The 23726-nt window shown below is 35.5% G+C and overlaps 1 protein-coding gene across 3 annotated transcripts in view; it reads right to left on the bottom strand.

Annotated features, from left to right (window-relative positions):
• LOC129577526 (octopamine receptor beta-1R-like) overlaps positions 1 to 23726 on the bottom strand; it is a 54660-nt gene that overhangs the window by 28225 nt on the left and 2709 nt on the right. The window contains exon 1 of one of the 3 annotated variants that reach the window (XM_055464761.1): positions 15640 to 15694. The exons of the other annotated variants lie outside the window; for them this stretch is intronic. The gene's annotated coding sequence lies outside the window, so the exon portion shown is untranslated. Of the gene's footprint in view, positions 1 to 15639; positions 15695 to 23726 lie in introns of those variants that run through there. 3 annotated transcript variants of the gene reach the window in all.

Genomic DNA, 23726 nt, shown 5'->3' with positions numbered 1-23726 from the left:
GTTATTAAGATTCCATCATAATAACGATATCGAACGATATTTTTAGTTTATTACGATATCTTGATAAAAAAAAATCGTGAGCACAGCTATAATGGTGTGTGGATTGGGCGCAAATCTCGGCTCATACCTGGTGTACACCATCAACATAGCGCATACATCGCTGTACACCTGGTGTCCTTTTTTTCATGGGTAGGAGAGAGAGAGAGTATTATATTTCAACACATAAGCTTCAGGGGAGGAATAAAATGATTCGGTTCTGCTGCTTGCCCTACAATTTGTAGCGGCAACTTGTAATTATATTAACAACATTTCTTCTTCTTCTTTTTTTTTATTTTAATCGAATGGGAACATCGCAACCACCGTTCAAAGTTTATGTAGCAAGTTACCTGATTTATCACCATCATTGACTTTAAATTGAGTCAGCAAATTTCTTTCATTCATACAAATAATCGTTTGTTCTTTGTGTATGTGTACGTAAAAATGCGCACTCACTCTCAGGGTTTTATAGGAATTTTTTCGTCAGTTGCTGCTGTTGCTGCTGCCCAAGTGCTGAATTGATTGTACATGTTTTGTCCTCGGCAAAACATGAATTTATAAAATGTTTACAATATCAAATTGTTTGGCAGCAATTTATTAACAAGAATACATTAAAAGCGATAACAATTGGGCGATGAAAAAACCGTATACATTGAAAAAGCAGCAGTACACTGTTGAATCACATGGCCGTCTTTGGTGGTGCTGGTGGCGACGGCTCTTGTTTTAGTTAAAGGTAAAGATCATCCCGGGTGAAAGTGAGAGGAAGATGGGTAGATAAAGGGCGTAGAGAAAGAAGAATACCAACACTCTAAGCGGATCAAACTTTCTATGAAATACATCTTATTTGGGAAAGATATTTATGATGAAAACAATGTCAACATAATGACGCAAATAAATTGACTCATTAAAATGTGAGTGAAAAACAGCATGAAGTGCTAAATTTTCCTTTATTTTCGATATGTACGAAGAGCACAGGTGTTGTGTTGTGGTGGTGTTTTGCACTACTAACCAACTGTGTATACTACGAACGACACGATGTTAAAAACATAGGACGTGAAAGTCATTTCTTTACGCTTGTCGCAATCAAACCGACATTTCCGCATTCACTTCATCTTCTTCGTTGGTCGGTCGGTCGGTCTCTATGTGTATATGTGTCACTTTGAAAAAGTATTTAAGGCGAGCTACTTAATTAAAAAGTTACAACTGAACTGCAGAGGGTCCATATTTTGACGGTTTTAAATGTCGTCTCTTCGTGTGCGTTTTTGGCACTACATGAAATGTAGAGCTACTAATCTGCTTTTTTTTTCTAGATACTTTTTGAGTGATGAAACAAATTATGGTGAATTTGAATTTTATGCTCATATTTTTTATTTAATTTAAACCAAAGGCAGTATATTTCAAAAAAGAAATAAAACCAAGATCTTGTTGATCATTTTGAAAATAAATATATTACTTGAAAGTTACTTTGATGAAATACATTTCATGTAGTGCGCCAAAAAATAGTTTGTTGTGAAACAACAAAATAGATTAAATAACTAAAAACTCAAGAACGTTCTTGTTTTTTCGCTCTGTGGAAAATTGAATGGTATACAATTTTCACATGGCTTCTAATATGAAGAGAAAAAAAAGTCAATGCAACATCCTTCATTTCTCATGTGATCAATTTCAGCACATAAATAAAAGCACAAAAAAAAAACATGAGCCATTGACTGAACTGAAACATCGACCGTATATGCAATGGTAATAGATTAAAGTCAAATCTATTCATTTTCAACCTTGATGTCCACATACCCGGAATTTTATTTATCTTTAGATCATGTAAGATTTTCGCTCAGGTAGATTCACATTCAGGGTAAAATCGGTTTATTGTGTTGTTTTTTTGCAGAACACTTTTCATTTCAAAAACCAATGAGCCAGAGAAATGAGCAACGGAATTTTCGATCATTCAAAAGAAAAATTACAAAACAGACATATAAGAAAGTCAACAACGAAAGAAAAAACAACAGAGATGAAGAGAATTCTCGAACAGTTTTAGATTAAAAATGTGTTTTGAAAATGACCCGGTGCTGTTGGATAAATGATTGTGTACATTGTTGTTAGTCGCAAATGGAAAAAATCAACAATAAACAACGAACACACAATAAATTTTATTTATAAACGAAACGGATAAGAGAAAATAGAAAGCAAATAGCGCGAAATCGAATAAAATCTGTGTCGAAAGTAAATAAAGAGGGAATGTGGAACAAATTAGATGGATAGAGCTAGTTTGTTTGATTTTATTTCCAACGAAAGCCAGAGTATAGTAGACAACTCCGATGCGAGAGACAGAACGAATAAACTGAAGAAGATTTAATGCATTGTTTCGAAAACGGGCGAGAGGAAGAGAGAGAGAGAAATGTAGAGTGGTAAATGGAAGAGTTTGACGACGTGTTCAATAATGCGATTCGAAGTTAATGCCCAATAGACAGAGTCATGTTGGTTGCTGCTTAACGTATAACGCGGAATGTGTGTGTATTGTGTATTTTGTGATTAGTACATCAAATGTGTGGTGCGATTGTTGCGTTACACCCCTGACCAATAGCTCAAACTCGATTTTCAGAAAAGAAAGAAACGAGAAAGTATCCGCATAGCGCTAGCGTTGGGATTAGATATTTTTGCTGGTTCTTGTTATACAATAAAGGTGGTGATTCATTTAGAATTATAAGTATAGATTGTTTTCTTAGAGTTCAACAGTGGCAAAAAATAGCAAGACAACAATAAGACAAAAAAGAAGGTCTCGAGAAGTAGTTATTATGTGGATGGTTCGATTGATGCTCTCATTTTGATTTCGTTTCACCTATCGTATGTGTGACTACAATATACATGCATCAGTGTTTCAATATGTCTACTCTCTCTCCCAAGAGATTTGATTAGCACTTCATGTGAACTCATACGCGCACACACACACATGTCAAAAGACAATTCCAGCCCTCGACGGCTCAGACAGACAACAGAAAGTGCGAAATACTTTGCCGTTTTGTATATATATATGTGTATGTGTGTCTATATTCTGTGCCATATCTTGAAATGTTCACCGAAGAGGTGAAGCGCCAACGCTTTATATATCAAATGTGCTAATCTATTTGAATAGAAAAAGCTCTTTCAAATCCAATCCATCCAATATATTGCTACTCATACGATTTTCACATCTTCTCTTTCGTGACTGACAACCATCGAAGTGTGCCCAGTACATTTGAGTCGTACACACGTCTCTAAGCCTACGGTGAATTGTTCTCAATTTCGGGGCAAATGTCTATTCGACGAGCTGGCAACGAGTCAAGCACACAACCGTCAAACACTCACACACATACATAAATAGACACATGGGGAGGCCTCAACTGGCCTAACACATCATTTGTAATGGCCACTATAGATAGATAGATAGTGAGCGAGCGGTAACAGCAAAGAAGAAAGAAAAAATATGCGGAATGCTCAAACAAAATACTTGCGTGACGCCAGTAGAAAAGTACAAAAAGCAGCGGCAGTTCAAGTGTAAAAGCAAATATACAAGTGATTATTATACGGCTCAGGGAGCCAAAAATTCAAAATAAAAACGAAAAATGGCAAAGAAGGGAGACATTCAATTGATAGCTACCACAGAGAATAAGAAGCATGTCGAATCGACAGTGAGGGCGGGAAAAAGAGAGAGAAAAATCAAACAATAGAACTTGAAGTTCTCTGGAATATTGAAAGACTGAAGAATCAGTGGAGAAAATCGTGTGAAAACAATGACGAACAATAAACGAAAAACAGCAGCTGAAGCAGCAACCATATAATGGAGATAATAGAACCTGAAATGGGTAAAAATGGTTCAGTGATATTTAGCAGCTTATTTTGTCAATTCCCAGACGTGTTATTCAATTTCGATGCGGTATGCTCAAATTGAAAAGCATCGCTTAGCCACCCTTCGAAACCATTCCACGGCGACTTCATTTCATTTTCGTGCTTAATAAACTGTACGATTATTGCAATACTCAGCGATGCGCGTTACCAGAATTTTTGCTGCTACACAGCACATTTCACCAGTTGCAACTTCGGTCATGTATTCGTTGATGCGAGTATAGTGTGATTACGGCTTACCAGTTAGAACGTGTGTACATGAGGCGCGAACTAAGACGATAATTCACTTCGCAACAATTCGACCGCTTCGCACACACGTTGTAACTGGTAAACCGTACGCACAAGCCACAGTTTTCTTTGATTCGCATGAACGAATGTATGACCGAAGTAGCAAATGGTGAAATGTGCTGTGTACCAGCCGATCAACTAGTGACGTGCGTCGCTGAGTAGGAAATTTCCACATAGAACAGAACAAAAAATGGGAAAAATGCGCAAGGACCAAATAGAGCTACAAACCGATAATTTGACAAAGAGTGTTGTTTATTTGAATCTTTTTTGGTAAATGTATACATCAATCTGTATAGTCAAATTCAAAATCATCGCGGGGCAGTTGGGATGGTTTACTTGTTAGTATAATTTATTACCAACCTGGATCTTTGAAAACTTTGCAATGAAAACTTGGCACTTCAAGAGCGTTCTCACTTCAGACACCTGAGTCAGCAAATTCAACTCAGCTCAGGCCTGCTCAACAGTAAATATACACTCTCTGATATTGACATTTTGAGTTTTGAAGCTTTTTCATGTGTAATACAGACATTTTTAGTTTCGACAAGTTTTTCCCCTTTTTCAAATTACTTAACGATCAGCATGATTTGCGTGCGACTCAATGAATGCAATTTTAAATTGATGAGCTTGGAATGAACATGAGACTTTCGTCGCTCAATGCACAGATACGAAACAAAAATAAAGCAATCCATTAAAACGGAACATGGAAAAGACATCCGTGAAAATGAAACATAGCATGTGCCGTTTTAAGTATTTCGCTTTGCGGTGTTCCTTTTTGATAGATTTTTTGTCCGCATTGTCGTTATGAACGAATCCTCTCGCATTGTTTCATATGAATGGATCTGTATCAAATTGTTTCGTTACTCGAATACTTTTTCGTGTGTTTCATTTCAATTGATTCCCGAGCTATTGATGACGTCAGTCGCATTTATCACATGATGCAAATTAAGTGATAAGGAGCGCGAATTTCGATATGGCGATAACACCAATGGTTTGGGCACAAAAAATACTGTATGAGAATCGAACAAAAAATTTAAACTTTTTTTTCGATTTTTGCCTGTTTCGGATCGTCCACATGGGAAGTTTGTATGAAAACCTCGGTGCGTCGGTGTTTTACCCGTATTGTTATACACATCAACAAAGCAGTCTGCTTCACCGTAGAAAAGAACTTCGCAGTAAGGAAACAAGAACGTATATGTTTTGGCAACGTGGCTTCACTAGTGATTATGAATGAACGTAATTTCTCGCTACATTTCTCATTACGTTCATTCATAATCGCTATAATGCAACGTTGCCGAAACCTGTACGTTCTTGTTCGTTTACTACGAACTTCTTTTCTACGGTGAAGCAGACTGCTTTGTTGATGGGTATAACAATACGGGTAAAACACCGACGCACCGAGGTTTTCATACAAACTTCCCATGTGGACGATCCGAAACAGGCGAAAATCGAAAAAAAGTTTAAATTTGTTTTTCGATTCTCATACAGTATTTTTTGTGCCCAAACCATTGGTGTTATCGCCATATCGAAATTCGCGCTCCTTATCACTTAATTTGCATCATGTGATAAATGCGACTGACGTCATCAATAGCTCGGGAATCAATTGAAATGAAACACACGAAAAAGTATTCGAGTAACGAAACAATGTGATACAGATCCATTCATATGAAACAATGCGAGAGGATTCGTTCATAACGACACTGCAGACAAAAAATCTATCAAAACGGAACACCGCAAAGCGAAATACTTAAAACGGCACATGCTTTGTTTCATTCTTACGGATTTCTTTTCCATGTTCCATTTTAATGGATTGCTTTATTTTTGTTTCGTATCTGTGCATTGAGCGACGAAAGTCTCATGTTCATTCCAACCGCATCAATTTTACTACCTATTTGTCATCGCAATTTTACTATCCGCACTAAACACAAACTGAAGCCAAACACTTTCAATGGTGATAAAATTATCACCATTGAAATACTGCATTATCTCTGGCATGAAATCGAGTTAAAATCTCATTTAAGTTTTGTCATTTAACACGAACTTATACTTAACACGAGCTGAACTATCTAACGTTCATTTGAGCGGTGAAGAGTGAAAAAAGCATCTTACTGCTTATTCCATAAAATATGCCGCATGGATACGGATGGAATCGGATGACGAGATTTTTTCTCAAAATTTTATTCAATTTTCCGTTTCCAAATTTTCACTTTAAGGATTCTGAACGGAGAGAACGTTATTTTAAACAAATTGCCGTTTATAAAACGAGAGAGCATGTTATTGCAAAAATAAAAATAGTCAAATTCACTTCGAAATTCGAATTTCAGATAGCAATTTGCAAGTGAGTGAGACAGTCTCATGGGCAAAATGTATATATGATGATTTCATTCTTATAATTCCTTAATTACCATGTCTCAAATAATGAATCAATATTGAACATATAACGCCATCTGTTAGCGTGACGTTGAACATCTGAGTGTTTCGCGCAATTGGTTTAGTGGCACACAAGCTTCGCAGCGATTCGAAGAGTAAGCTGCGCAAAGCGTTCATAGAATACAACAATTCCTTCGTTATACTTCGTTACACTAACAGATGGCGTTGGCAGTTGCTCAATATCAGAATACATGTAAATGTCAAAGCGATATTTGAGACATGTTAATTACGTATGCAATATGACGTATTAACACAGAAAACACACAATGATTTGACTTTGTAAGTTTCTTATGGTTCCATAGCTCATAAGCGTAGTTTCGTTATCCACATTGCGTGCAGATGCGTATAAAGGAAGTAAACGAGCGAAAGCATCGACTGAATTAATTCAAAACAAACAAATTGGTTACAACATAAATCAAATCAAAATATAGAACCAAAAGTAGGATATTGCTACACTGCCAAAATGTCATACCAGTAAATATGGTTTCTAATGGAGCACATTTAGCGAAACAAATCTGCAGTTAAAAATATTTCGGTAGAATAATTTCGTTACAACGATTGACTTTCGTGTCACTTAATGGATAATTAGTTGGTACAATAATATTTTTGGTTCTCCCTCTCCCTCTCACTGTCTATCGCTGTCTTTCTTTGCCTTTCGGTCTATTCCTCGATCTAGTTCTTTTTTTTTGGTTTTTCCATTTTGAATGGCTCTTCGTTTCTATGTCATTTATTTTTGCTGGAAACTACGATTAGCTCATGCTCGTTGGCTGGTTGATGTTGGTTATGTTCGTGTGTTGGTTAAGCAGTTAATTTCATTTTGTCATTTGTTCGACTACATTTTTGATGTGCAATTGAACAACGCAACACTACCACCACTACCACATCATACACTATCGCTTCCATGGGTGGCAGATTAAGTGCGATTTGGTGGCTACTTTTTTCTCGCTGATTACGTGTACGTTAGATTTATTGGGATAAAACACGTAACACTAGTTTGTAAATTGTGATAAGCCTTATTTGGCGTCAGTTCGAATATAAAATTGCAAACCGGAATGGAAAAATGAACGAATGCTTAAAATGTGTAAAGTGAACTACGTACTTTAATAATGAGCTTCGTGGTGTTAAAAATTATTTCGTTTCGTTTAGAAAAATCATTTTACGGAACGAATCGCAAGTTCACGAACATACTCACTCCAATTAACATGAAACGCACTGCGATTCCGTGAATAACATTTAAATAATGGGTTTTCTTGTAGTTCTACCGATGAATGTGCTGCGGTTTTCTTACAGCATTAAGTTGTGCCAAGTATTCCATCATTTTTGCCGCACTTTCTCCATCCCAATTTTGGCATTGTGGTAATAAACTCCTTGATTCAAATCTTCAAACCGTTTCATTTAATATAATGAATAGATTGAGGCAAGCACACACGAGCATATTGTGGAGAAAAATGCATTGAATTGCTCATTGCCACTCTTGCACACTTATTGTGCGTTGAATAAGTGATCAATAACACCATGACTTTTAGTGCAAAATGGCATCTGATACATTTATGGCAGCTTATGATTAAATCAATCATTAAATTTTAATTACGACACATTTTCATGCAATTTAGGTACAGGGTTAAGTTGAATTGGCTTGGATGGAAATCAGAAATAAAATCATTAGCGTAAGAGGGAGCATCTTAAGACTTACAGGGTGGCGCACTCGAAGTGTAACTAAAACCAAAGACTATAACTTTTTTGTTTTTTGATAATTTTTATTGTTCTTAAGGCATGAAATGTTGTAAAATGATTAAAAATTTTGAATCAGCTTCCAGATTTCAATATCACTTGCATTGGATCGAGTTATGACTTCAAGATTACGATTCAACAACATGAGCCCTGCACGAACGTGGGTGTTTGGAATTAGTTCTTATTCTGGCTATAGTCTTCACATTGAGATAACCCATGTTTGGTATTTTTGTGGGCTAACAGTGCCTTGTAATATACTTCAGGAATGAAAGTCCTTGGAAACCCTCTTCATCAAAATCGACAGCCAATAGTCGACCAAAATGAGCTCTGAAAAGTCGTTTTTTTGACCGAAGCATGGCTTTCTTCTAATATGGGTTAAATTTAAGTATTTTATTGGAATCTTCTGGAACCATTATGGCCTGATTTATATTTATAGAGCTCCAATCTTCACCCCAACACCAATGACGTCACATGATGTCACTTATTTTGTGGTCAGAATGGAGAAAATGGTGAGAAAATCCCATGATTCGGGACTATCACAGTTCCGACCTTCAAAAGGAGTTATACATGGGTGATAGTGGTCCAATAAAGACTGGAGTTATTTTATAATATTCTACGAACTAGAATCTAATCACTTTCATGGTTTGTGGTTACTCAAGCTATATTAGATTTCTTCTAAAAGTTCTATTTTTGTCAAAACAACTACTTCCGTGCAAACACATTTAAAAAAAATGGGGACTTGAGGGCATTACTCGATCCAGTGCAACTGAAAATAAAATCTGGAAGCTGATTCTAAATTTTGTATCATTTTGCAACATTTCATGCCTTCAGAGCAATAAAAAATATCAAAAAACAAAAAATTTATAGTCTTCTGTTTTAGTTACACTTCGAGTGCGCCACCCTGTAATTCAGAAACTGATTGATGGCTTGTGTGCCAAAACACGATTTAGATTTCGGAATAACGCATGGAATATAGACTATATATAGAATGTTTCGTGATTGCACAAAATGCACTCATGTCAAGTATGCATCATTTTATCTACATGTTGCCTGCACCATTTTAAGTAAACATAAAAGATCTGACAAACGCATTCTCCTCATATTGGGAGATCTAAAAAATTGATACACATTGATGTGCATTTTTCTCAACATTACGCCGCATCAATAAGATAGTTGTGATGCTCTATGTTTAATGCTGTTATTTCAAGTGCCCAAATGAAGTGAAATTTGACGATGCCGAACAATCGTTGTCATAAAGTAATGATACATCTGGGCTTTCACCTCCATCGCGTCCACTAATCACACCAAATACAGTTCAAGTTCGGATAAATGAAAATAGGAATTTTCTGTATGAAATTATTGTGGCGATTTAATATATATCTCTCTTTCCCTCTCTCTCTCTCTCTCTCTCTTTCTCTTTCTCTCTTCTCAACCGAAAATTCCACGCCATTCGGAGATTGTTCTATTAAAAACATTGTTTTCTATACAGTGAATTCCAATTGAGTTTGTTCCAAAAATTGTATCAAATCGTGATTAACGATAAAAATAGATGTGGCAAATATGCTAATTTAGAAATCGACAAGAATCAGAGCACAAAAATGTTTGGACATTTTATTTCATCCGGAACATGGGAAAAATTAAATAAATTTGAATATGTGGTTAAACTATTAAATTTTGTTTGGATTTGGAGAGCAGTTGAATATACCTATATTTCGTTCCAACTATATGTGTTGCTGAGAATAAAAATGAGAATAGAGAAGTTTTTGGACTGAAGCGCAACATGCAATTTTTTTCTGAAAAACGTAACGTGAATCGTACCCTTCAATAAAAACGTAACCTGAAAAACGTGAATTTTAACGAGATAACGAAATGTTCAACAAAGTTATAGAATTGGTCAAATTTCAAAAATTCGCTGAACGCAATAACTCATTATTTATACTGACTGCTTAAGATTTCCAAACGTTCACTGTACAATGTTATCTATGCCACATTCTCCGTGATGTTGTATTTGAATTGAATTTGCCGTAGTTAAAGCTTTTGTATTTCGATTGTGATGTTATTTTAATAATTACATGATGAAAATTTGAAAAAGCTATATGAAATGGCTCTCTCAAATGACGAAAAAAGCATAGAACGAATTGAGGGAAAAAATGCTTTAAATACAATCGAACTGTTTTGCATTCAATGCAAATTCGTTTGTGCTATGTTTGTACTTATGAATGATTGGTTTTGAAACAGTGCCGGTATTCTACAACACATTCCGAACACTTTGTTCGGAATTATTCTGAACGTTCAATTGCATTTTGGAAGGTGTCACCCAAACGTTATATATGGATTTGTATCTATTTTATTGATTGAACGTTTGGGAGCCACTTTCCAAAATGCAATTGATCGTTCAGAATAATTCCGAACAAAGTGTTCGCAATGTGTTGTAGAATACCGGCACAGATCTTTGGGCAAATGAAGCACTTTAAAATAAATCGTTCAAACTGTATGCATATCTATAGTGTATTTTCCGAGAATGTGTGTGTCATTGCGGTGGAATTCCTCTTGAAAGTGATTCGCAAAGAGAAAGCGGATTTCATTAAAATTATACCTTTCCTCGTTTAACATTCGCGCCAAGCAACAGAATACACTCCGTAATCAGCTTATATCAAGTCATCATTGGACGAGATTCAATTAAAAAAATTAGTATTTGCTTCATTAAATGCGTCATAATTGATTCGGCATCATGACAGATAATAGATTCGTTGAATTGTAATCTCGCTCTCTCTTTCTCTCTCTTGTCACTATCACTGTTATTAATGTCTTGCTGTGCATACATTTCGAAGTGTATGTACAATGTACATACAACACACTGAGACAATGTGCATTATTAATACAAAGCATTGTGGAATTATTTGAAATTGGAACTTTAGATTGGAATTTGATTTCACAAGCTAATTTTTTTTTGTACCTTGGATGTTCATCAATAATTTAAAGCACACATAATTTGAATGACGCATTTCAATTCGATGTGTCATTATTTTTCACATATGCATTCTACATGGTTGAGCACATGAATTTTGTATGTTCAAGCCATGTCAAAATTCCTACCAAGAAAATTCGTCGACGATAACAACGGACAAAAAAGTTTGGCTTGATTCAATAAAGCAGAAAATAGAAAAGTTGTTCGCCAGTTTGCCTGTGTGTATCAGAATGCGGATGGAAATGTTTAGGTGTCCATAGAAATTGTGAGCGTTTGCAAGCCGGCCAAAGCAGCAGTTTATTTGGCTTCGATGTACACAATTTCAATTTCAATGCAATGCAATTGCAATATGGCATTGTGAAATGGATATGTCTGTGAATTTCCATGTAAAACGTGTGAGATGTAAAGTTGGTGTCGTGGTTGCATCTGGTTTTCTTCTTTTGTTGACAATGATTTCGGTGGGCTTTATATCGAATATAAAGACGCATTGGACGTACAAGTGAGTCGGTTATCGGATCGTTCTTACATTTATGCAACCGCACAACACATCATCACAACCATTCCAACTCCGAATATAATAGCAAAACAATACCAAGCGACTGCCGTTGAGTACGTTCTTGTGTAGAATTTTAACTGTCGATACATATAGTGCACAATATGGCAATCTCGAGCATAAACACCATGTTTCCACACCACTTAACGCTTTCGTTTTATTCATGAACAAAAACACATGCACAATGAACAGAAGACAACGAGAAAATCATCTACAATTTGTTATCATTATTTTTTCTGTCGGTCTGTCGGTTTCTCCCTCTCAATTTCTTTTCATTAGTTTGTTGTGTGAGTGCACCAAAATGTGCAATAGTATATTTCAGATGCTAGCAGGGTGAAGAGCTCTTCATTTATCAAACTGATATGAAACACCAAACAAGTCATAAATAGATGAAGAAAAATAGCTTGCTAATCCACAAAGGGATTCGATATCGCTGCTATTTTCTTCATTCTTTTTGTTTTGTTTTCCCTCTTGGTTACCTATTGTTGAGATGATGGTATTTGACTAATAGAGTAAAGTGTCCTCGAACAATTTGTCGACGTTTTTTTTTTCTCGAAAAAGAAATTAGATCGAAGGTTAAGCATCACTTGGAATTTCCCAAAGCGATACAGATATACGACTGTTTATAAAAAATGAATGATTTTCTTAGCTATCTGCTACATCGTGTTGTACAAAATGCACAAATGAAATCAGTATACTGAATGCTTCTTTTTTTTCTTTTGATTTACACTCTTTATCTTTTCAAACAAGTCTTTGTTCGATGGCTTGTCGACCTTATCTTCAAAATTTCTATTTTGTCTTTAAATTGAAGAAAAAGAAATAAGTTGAAGATAAAATCTCGTAAGTTTTGATCAAATGAATGGTGTTCCTCTATTAATTTAAAAAGAACATGCACTGCTCGTGTCAATTGAAATATTTCACTTTTGTGGAAAATACATCAAGAGAGAGAGAGAGAGAGAGAGAGAGAGAGAGAGAGAGTTATGCGAGATGAGCTTTATATCCTTAAAATGCATGTCATGTATGTTATTGGATTTGACTTGACCCAGATTCAATTCAAAATCTATTTTGAATGCTTCTGTGCCTCATACATCCTTCCATTAATATATATGAGTGTGTAGTATGCAAAGCTAACGGCTCATATCTTATTCCACACATACATTGAATGCATTTCTCTCGTGAGTTTATCTCGATTTAAATGTGTGATTCGAAATAGATATTCTGGTCAAAATGGTCACAAATATAATAATTATGTCGAACATTTCGTGATTTTCATTCGAGCTATGTGCAGAGTGAAAAGACGGGTCAATTTGGAATTGGGGGTAAAAATCAATAGACGAAACCATGGTTGAATTGAAAATAAAGGCATTTAATTCGAACCATTTATATAAAAATTGTACACGATTATGGACTAATTGCCATTTGGTGTGTATATGCTGTGTTTATTGTTAATTTATAGTATTTAACGAGCTGGATTATTGCTCATGGATAATGAACTTCCAAATGATTGCTATTGGCTAATAGCCAATGGCTATGCTAATCGGTGATATGACGTTGAAATATTTTTGTTTTGGCCCTTGTCAAGTCGCAGCGGTGATCGAACGGTGAGTACTTTATTGTGTACTCAGTCCAGAGTACGTTTCAGTTTCACTTGAAAGCAGCAATGCGTGTGTTCTTCAAGTGAGCGGGTTCCCAGGTACGCAAAAGTTTCAGCTTCATCGTGGTATAATTTAAAACTTTTTCATTGAAATTGACTTCAAATTGCATTTTTAACTGCTGGTACAATGTGGTTTTTTCTCCTGTTTCTCAAGTATTTATAAGTAGATGGCCATATCAGGTATTGTCGACAAGTAGCGGAAAGTTTGTTTCCTGAAGAATTAAGTAAAAAAAAAAAAATGAATTGATTCCGCTGCAATAATTTGATTCATATCGTTATGGCCGCGTATAGCCTTATATACGGTATAATATAATTCAAGTCGATTTTATCGAAACGACTTCTCTTCGAACATGCACGGCCGATTAGTATCTCAGGTACATATACGCTCGTGAGAATGCGAAAAACGTACACCGCCAACGGCGAAATGGGTGCCATGATACCGTAATTGACTACAAACTTTCCTAATTACCTCAAAAAAGAATATATTATATATTTTAATGAAATCCAACACCGAGAGTTTTATAAACGTAATTCGAAGACCTCAATCCCCATTCCACTGTTATTAAATGTAGTTAAATATGTATATTTTTTTTTAAATAGCTGCAAACAAAAAGGGTTTCCAGATTAATTTTCAGTGTTGCACCCGCACCATATTGTACATCGAAATCTGTTTGCATTGAAATTATTAACTGAATGAGGATGAAAAAAGCAGACAGCAAAACTTTTCGTCCGGTTGAATCGTTCGCAGAATCCGAAAACCTCAAAATAAATGATGTCATGAAAACTGGCGTGCCTTAACACTTTTTAGAAACTTAATGATTTTTGGTACGGTGTAGCTTTTCGTAGATGTTGGGCAAAATAAGTGAATTGAACAAATTTTTTAATTTTGGTAAAACTTTCTGTCGAATAAATGGTGAATGTTCTCGTTTAACACTTCTGAACGAGACTATTTGCGACTCATTTCCATTAAACGTACTAGCAACACAGTGTGCTCCATCCATTCATGCCATCGAAATCAAGTTGATGTGCTGTTATTAAAATTCGACAGTTGTATACACATTTGATGATTGTTCCAACAACCGACCATTGTCTATCCAGTGCTTCGAATCAATTATGGTAATTTTCGGCAATAAAATTGTGATCTCTTCGCAGCCGAAAAAGTTCTTATCAGCTTAACGCTCATTCATTCTAAAATCCAAAAAACAAGCATATCCATCCTATCTCGATGAAGTTGGTGAGTTTTCATTATGAAGTTTTCTTCGTCAAATGCACTTATGCAGGCATTCAACGCTCAAAATCCATTTTGATGCGACGTACTCAAACGCACACATAAACTTACTCGTACGTTTTAAAATCTTGTTATCCGTCCTCTAACCACACCATAAATTATTATGAGTGTTTTTAGGGATATTTTGTTATAACGCCTAATGAATCATGGTTAATCTCAGGCTAAGAGTTCAAGCACACATGCACTTTTCTAGCACCGTAATACAATTTAAGGGGTCATTGAAAGCTCGCCCGGTTGCTTTACTTCAACATACTGAACAACATAAATTTTTTTCATCACACACATTGATGGTGATGTCGATGTCGATATCGATGATGCAAAGTGGTTGAAAACTGTATTAACACGTTGTGTAGATGCTGAAAATGTGATAATATTCAACAAATACGAAGACAACTGTTATTTGGTTGTGAAATGTGAATGAATGAATTGACACGCACAGAACAAAAGAACAACTTATAAGTTCTTTTTCTATAACTAGTATGAAAAAAAACTTGAAGCAAAAAAGAGACAAATAAATTTCCTAGCAAAAGTGACATAACTCAGTTTTGAGCGGAAAACACGATTTTTGCATTTTTCTTGGAACTGGATATAGATAACCACACAGGCTCTGCATAACACTAACAAAACAAAGTAAAACACGAATTTGCCATGAGCGTATTCAATGAAGTTCATTTCAATTCGTTTACGTCGTTAGACGCACTAATGAACGCGACAAATTGAACGCATCTACAACGTTCCGTAATGAAAAAAACATTTTTTCGTTTTGTGCGTGTCAATCCAAACTACGGAATTGATTGTTCTTCGAAAACACTTACCCGGGATATTTGAATCCAGGACACGAACACGTAACGTCCTCGACTATCTAGAATACAACGACAGTGAGAAATAATTCCAAATTAAATTCTCACGTATGTGACTCTATATCAAGATTGTATTAAACTGGTGGAAGCGATCGCAAAATGTATAGGGAAAAATACCAAACAGTTTCGAATAATTTTCGGAATTCGAGAGTGACATTTTTAGGTCAGAAGTCGTCGATTTTGCTTATTTCAGGCAGAAAATATGTATGTGCGGTCGATGCGCTAATAGCAGTAACGTTATATTTGCATGTAGCAACCGTATGTGACCCAAAGCATATTTTGGCCTCTAGATAATCAATATCATAAGTTGGTTCAATTTATTGGTGGTGGCAATTTATCTAATAAAAATTTGTTGCCGATATGCACTCAAGATGCTAAAGATGGATTTTGATATGGTATGCCGAAACAAATGACGTTAAATGTCATGGCGTCGCCTACATTCAGGTGACATTTACATAGGAGCTAGGGGATTCATGCCAAATTTTATTTAGCAAAATCTATTTGTATTATTTAAATCATGTAAAATTCACGCTAGATTTAAAATATCTTGTATTATTTCCCGAATGCGTTGTTATTGTTCATATTCACCTTGAACAATATGTTCTGGAAGTGGGTTTTGGTGGATCCTCAGGATCGTTCAAAACTGCTCCCGGTTCTGGAAGTGGGTTTTGGTGGATCTTCAGGATGGATCAGACTGGGTTTGACAATGCCCTGGCCCATCCTGAGGATCCACTTCCAGAACCAGGAGCGGTTTTGAACAATCCACAGGATCCACCAAAACCCATTTCCAGAATTTTTTAAAGCGATAATGACGTCAACAGATTGGACATGGTTCTGCTGACAGTCGGTTTATTGAACAAAATTGAGCAAAATTGAAATTATGCATACTTATCTGTTTAATATGTTGAAACATAAACAAATTCATATTATTTGTTCATATTTTAAATATGGAAATTGGCGTGAGTCCCCTAGCATAGGAGTAATGGGGGCGAACCGATGCATTCGACACACATCCTAGGGGCTTCACGCCAAATTTTATTTAGCAAAATCTATTTGTATCATGTAAAATTCACGCTAGATTTCAAATATTTTGTATTATTGCCCGAATGTGTTGTTATTGTTCATATTCACCTTGAACAATATGTTCTGGAAGTGGGTTTTGGTGGATCTTCAGGATAGATCAGACTGGGTTTGACAATGCCCTGGTCCATCCTGAGGATCAACTTCCAGAACCAGGATCGGTTTTGAACAATCCTAAGGATCTACCAAAACCCACTTCCAGAATTTTTGAAGCGATAATGACGTCAACAGATTAGACGTGGTTCTGCTGACAGTCGGTTTATTGAACAAAATTGAGCAAAATTAAAATTATGCATACATATCTGTTTAATATATTGAAACATAAACAAATTCATATTATTTGTTCATATTTTAAATATGGAAATTGGCGTGAGGCCCCTAGCACACATCTCGAAAAGGACACCAACATATTAAGCTACAAAGTGACTAATATGTTCTTTCCACCTGCTGTTGTACTTTTTTTGTGATTCTAAGATTTCAAATAACTACGAACAATTTTTCATCAAGTGATGGTAAGTGATTTTTACAGCTATCCAGTTGCATGACTGAGTCGGGTGATATTTGGTGATAATAGAAATTGCGATTGACCCCCAATTCCCCTATATGAATGGTTTGGAGCGAAAATGTAATACAGAAAAGTTGAGCGGAAAAATGTCAAATGAAAAGAGATAGCTATAGCTATATAGTTCACTATAGTTTACTAAACAGTTTACTATATAGCTATCCCTTTTCCGCTCATTCATCATCGACATTTTCCGCTCAACTTTTCTGCATTACATTTTCGCTCCAAACCATTCATATGCGACCATCGCTAGTATGCTGCATAATATTAAACGCACCCATTCATTTTTCATTGTTTTCAAATTCCGCGCGAAAAAATTACATTAGGTTCCCATTAAGAATGGATGCGTTTAGTATTATGTGACTTGTCGGTGTTGTGCATTTACGTTTGACACTAGCAGTCGTAGTTCATATGTATTTCGCGGTTTATTTCATTCAGAAGATATTTGCATGCCGTCACTTCATTTTAAAATTCACGCCACGAGTGGTGCCTCACGACGTTGACGACAACCACCGAGGGAAAACCATTTCGCCATCAATATCGCGGTTGCAAAACAATTGATTCGAAATTGTGGAAAAGTGCTGAATTATGAAGAATGTTGTCGTAACACAATTGGAACGACACGACAATGGGTAAAAATGGATTTCGTCGATTATTCTTCTTTCAAACGAGTTCAATGTAATGAGGCCGATGTCATCGTGAATTGAATCGAATAGTCGCTTTAGATTGTTTATTGTGCGAACAACGAAAGTACAAAAACAATAAAAATTGAACCAATCATCATAACCTTGGCACGAAAGTCTTTGTTTTCCATGACACACACGAAGTCTCTACCAACACTTGTTTTATATTTTAAGAAAATATTGTTTTCCCTTTTTCATTCGGGCTCGTACGCGTATTTATGGAATTTTATTGCGCTATTCCAGCGGAAATATTGTAAGATATGCTTTAAGGGTTATTTCATTTATGGTGGAATCACCGTCGCCGGTGCATGAATAATTCATCTGAGCCACTTGAATATGCTGATGGTTGGATCGGTGATGGTTACAAAATGCGCACAGTTGTTATTATCATTCCTATCATTTGGATGTTTTTGTTGGTTACTCCGTGAAAAATGTTACAAATGCAAAATAATGTGATGTGAAAGTATTCCCGGCGGCCAATGTTGTTGTGTAGGTTGTTTTGGCTACAAACACACAAATTTCTAATGGAAATTCGGTGTTAAAGCCAAACTTTTCAATTAATGTCTTGCTGTACCCAAGCGCACAACCACTACATTTGAATGGCTATACATGCGCATTCGCTATGTCGAACTGTAGTCTACCGATGTATATATATATATATATATGTTTGGCATTTGAAGTTGCATGGAACTGCCAAAAAACTGACTGAATTTCAGCATTGGCCATATGTTTGAAACGTATGTTTTCCTGTGAAAAAGCATCGTTTTCACATCTATTTGTATTATTAGTATTTACAACATGAAAATTGGCCAGATGAGGCTTTGGACAAGCTTACACATTAAATATGGAACTGACTTTAATTGATTCTATCAAATATTGATGAGGATTATGTAAATATTGGCACAATATATATAATTTATTATATTCGAACTCGAATCGACAATGAAACGGCACAAAGTTTCCTACGTCTTTGTGCTGGATGCTTCATCTTTCACATTTTTTCCGAACTGTCGATGATAACCGATTGATTTTATGAATCACTCTAATAAATATTTCACCTTATTTGTTTAACGAAATAGAAATTCAATTGGATAAACGTAAAGGGCAGCGATGATTTTGTTTGTGTGGTTAAATTTAGAGGGAAATATGAAATTTATGAAGCCTTGAACATGTTGTCATGTTCATTCAGTATGCAGAATCATTATTTTGATGGTGATTCAACGCTGAAACGAAATAAATATATATACCTTTTGTTGTGCGTTTAGCAAATACAGCGGCGACCAAAGCAAACCAATCAAAACTGACATATACACAAACATTTTCATATCCGGCTGCTGTATATGAAAATTGTGTGGCCGCTTTTCATTAAACCACCATTATTGCTTCAGCAGCGAAACCATCGAAAAAGAGACAAATCGTTTATAAACCTCAAGCGTTTTTGTGCTACTGAATTTAGCATTTTTTTCGGATATGAATAAAATGCCAGATAATCCAAAGAACCGACCACGCGATTTTTATTTAAAGGATTATTCCTACAATTGTAGGTAGAAAAATTTCTATTTTTTTTTCCTTGTCCAGCCATCAGTGTGGTTCTCCAAAGCATGTAGAAAAGTATGTTATCAACGTTGAAACCCGTTAAAAAATTTATCCAACCCACAGAAAAGTTGATTCGTTTCTAGAAAATGTCATTCAATGCGAAGCTATCAATTCAAAAACTCCCGCACGAATTCCATTCGAGTTCATCGTTCTCAAGACGATAGAATGAAAGGAAAATCATCATACAAAACTGAATGAACTTTTTGTAAGCGTTATACATAAGCAATTTGTAGCGAATACACTAAAATTATTTGCAATTGTCTCCCAATCTGTGTGGTTTCAGTGCGGTTACAAATGGTTGAAGTGTTCGCATGCACAAATGAGAAGGGGCGATGGTATTTAGCCACCTACGCTTCCACCGATATCTTCACGCGGAAGAGTATGAATAACATTATTAGCTATTGTTGAAATATAGTGCATGCCAAGCTTACTCAGCCAATTGGCTGATTGAGTCTGGCATTTCGTACGGTGAAACAACCTCCCTTGCTTAGGGTAACCAGCTCTTCTTAAGTCAAAATCCGTACAAATATGGACATCAATGAAAATCCGTGCAGAAAAATCCGTATATATATAGTGTTGAAAACCAACCAATTTTTATTGTTCAATTTATTAGTCAGAAACGAAATTATGGCTCAGAATGATTATATAAAAAGAAGCGGCTTGTCGTCGACTCACTATTTTCAAACATAATTTATTTTTCCAAATATTTCGGTTGTGACTAAGAATATTAAACGTGAGCATTTATCCAAACAAACTGAATCAACTAGAAACAATGAATTTGTCCATATGTCCAACGCTTTGAATTTGATTACTTGCTCATTTTGTCACGACCACAATGTGTTTTCAACATAAATATTGAATAGAAAAGTAAGATTTCATGAGTGACGCTGCCGCTCTATCGGTTGTTTACACTCTTGCATTACGTGAATATTTTGATGGCGATGATTTGATAAAAGGTTCATTTCATCATTTGAATAAATCGTTTATTTCGCGATTCGATGATTTTGGTTAAGGCTTAGTTTACAGTTTGACAATTGAAAAAAAAATTGGAAATTCCAATTTAGTTTTTTGCCTCATCTATGCGTCACATCCAAGGGGCAAATCACTAGTGAAAAGACTGACAGCACTGAAATCCACTGAAAAGTACTGAGAAGAAGTGAAAAATATTTTCAGTACTTTTCAGTTTTTTTCAGTATCAAAATAGATCGGGATTTTTGACATTTGAAATTTGTTTTGACAGATTTGCCGTCTAAATTAATGCCATTTTCAGTGCTTTCATATACTAATATATTGGGCACTGAAAGTACTGAAAACCACTGAAAAGTACTGAATTCAATTTTTGAGTAGTAATTCGCCCCTTGGTCATACATATTGCAATGGTTCCTAGAGCGTCGGTTACTCTGATTAGGGCAAATTATGTAATATATGCGTTGGTTAGCCCAAGACGCAAATAATTTCTCTAGGAACCATTGCGATATGACGCATAGATGAGGCAAAAAAATCAATTTGAAATTTTCAATTTTTTTCTCACATGATGAACTGTAAACTAGGCTCAATTAAAGTTTTTCAAGACGGAAGACGAAAAAGAATCTGTAATAAGGCCGAAAAATCCGTACTGTCCCGCGTAAGTCCGTATGGATGGTCACCCTACCCTTGCTCAATAATACTGACAGAAAGACTTTTGCGATCAAGTGAGACCAGTTTGAGATATGCTCTCTCTCTCTCTCTCTCTCTTTAAAATGTCATGCGTAATATACTTTTATTTCCACGGACGGAAGATGCAATGAAACAATTAATAACACCAACTCTTTCCGCTTGAATTGTGCTGTGTCTATCTAAAAAGAATAGCGACGTTTTTTATAAATTAATTAGATCGGTTTTTTGTGTGCGCATTGTGACCATTAAATCTCAATAGTGCAATCATGATGGCATCATCCACTTAAAAATTATACTCTATAAGAAAAATGTGACATTTGCGAGAATTATAGAGAAAGAGGGAAAGACCGAGAGGGAGAGAGAGTGAAAAAAAATATATATTACAACTATATAATGTACAGTAAATGAGATAAAAACTTGTGACTCGGAAATGATGGAAATTAACAAGTGTACAAGTCAACTTGATTTGAAACGCTTAAGCATGTTTGGCCATATTACAACGATGTGTGACTGACTGAAAATGAGCTGTGTGTAACATATACACAAACATCGGATACATTCTTTCGTCACGTTCGGGATGCAATGCTTTTCAGTCGTATGCACTTGACAGTGGTAGCTTTGTATTGGTGGAATGTTCTGTCAATATTCATTAAAACCATTAAATAATGTGGGTGAGTTGGATAGAACCAAACTTTCAAGTGCAACATAATTGAAGTTAAGTTGCTTGCATGTATGTTCTTGCGATTGGTATTGTAATCGCCATAAAGCCATGGGAACATTTGTAGACACGCAAAGAATGAACAATGTGGGCAAGCTTTCATTTTACTTGAACGGATTGTAATCAACTTGTGAATAAGTAGGCTTTAAAACCGCAAGATTAACTCTTTTGCACATTTCACTGTTTAACAACAACACATCTTCTAAGAATCAAAACTCCTTCAAAATGTATTTATGAAATATTACGAGATTTAAACGAGATGTTGATAAATTCCGATTTATACTTAAGAACAAAAACATAATGTTTGACTATCCCAAATTTTTTTGGGGTGATTACAATACTTATCACGTGGTTGTGTTAATGGATAAATGGTGAACGATGTCTGTTCCAATTAATCGGAACCCAGCAAACTACTTCGTTTGAAACCCATTTTCTCACCGATGTAGATCATTTGGCAAATATTGTTTTGCAAACATCATTATCGGCTATAGGAAGTTCAAAGGTAGTTTAGGCAATTTCTGAACTTTTGGTCGTAGTTGTTACTCTGTCAATGTCATGTTGTTGTCGATGTGTGTTGCCCGCAGTTGCTGTGTATAATTGTACATAAATGTTTGAGCAATAAGCATGCATTCAGCTAAAGGGAGAAACTATTTCACAAAAACTTACTATGTATACAAATCTCGTCAATAAATCTTTCCGTAAATGTGAAAATCACCGTGTGGCACGTGTGCAAAAGCAACAAGCAATAAACCTTTTCTTTGTCATTAGTCATTATATAATTCAATTAAGGCCTACACATAAGCTAACCGAAGGAAATACACAACAAAATTGTTGTTATTCCATCGAAAAGTTTTAGTATGGCTTACTACCGCGTTTACGGGCGAAAAGTCGTTCGAGTTTATTCGAAATTCACCGAAATTAGAAAAAACGTACACCGTGATGGAAAATGTCATAAACATTGAATATCAATTTTCAAACCGCTATTTATTGATTCTTTTGAAAAAAGAAACCACAAACGTAATCATATGTATCTATGCGAATGATTCAAATCGATGCCGAAAGATGGTGACGACATATATTATTAAAATCATTTTTATGAAAGAGGAAAAAAAATCATTTATTTCGTGATTTGATCATGCTTGCATCATGAATAATTCATTCAGCTGTTTTCAATTCGTTCGGCCGGAAGCAAAATTGCTCCCCCGGCTTGTGTGATAATCACACGATTATTATAAAAATGAATTCCAGCATCCATAATCAGAGCATTGAAGTTGCTGGCTATATAGTGCTCCTGGTGAACAGATCTGTTTAATAGCAGCTATTGGTTGCGTGCAAGAGACAAACACTGTGTGTGAGAATCGGGAGATGAACGAAACCAATAGCTGCTGTTAAACAGATCTGTTCACCAGCAGCACTACATAGCCAGCAACTTCAATGCTCTGTCCATAATATCCATAAATGAAATTACTGCTAATATTTTGTCACTAATGATTTCATCTGTCAACGCAGCAATTCTGATATAGAAGTAAAGTAAAGTAAAGTAAAGTAATAAGTAACTTATTACTTATTACTTATTACTTTCATTTTATTACTGTAATAAGATGGACTTATTACTTTGTAAAAAGATGCGTAATAAGTAATAAGTCCATCTTATTACAGTAATAAGATTGTATTAAATAAAAAGATCATCTTATTACGGTAATAAGATTGTAATAAGTATCTTATTACTTTTGGTGCAAAAAAAAAA

This window comes from Sitodiplosis mosellana, unplaced genomic scaffold (genome assembly GCF_009176505.1).
Source record: "Sitodiplosis mosellana isolate CC-2019 unplaced genomic scaffold, AAFC_SMos_1.0 Smas_scaffold_6197, whole genome shotgun sequence".
Taxonomy (NCBI): Eukaryota; Metazoa; Arthropoda; class Insecta; order Diptera; family Cecidomyiidae; genus Sitodiplosis; species Sitodiplosis mosellana.
Note: the sequence above shows the minus strand (reverse complement) of the source record. Positions and strands in the feature narration are given on the sequence as shown.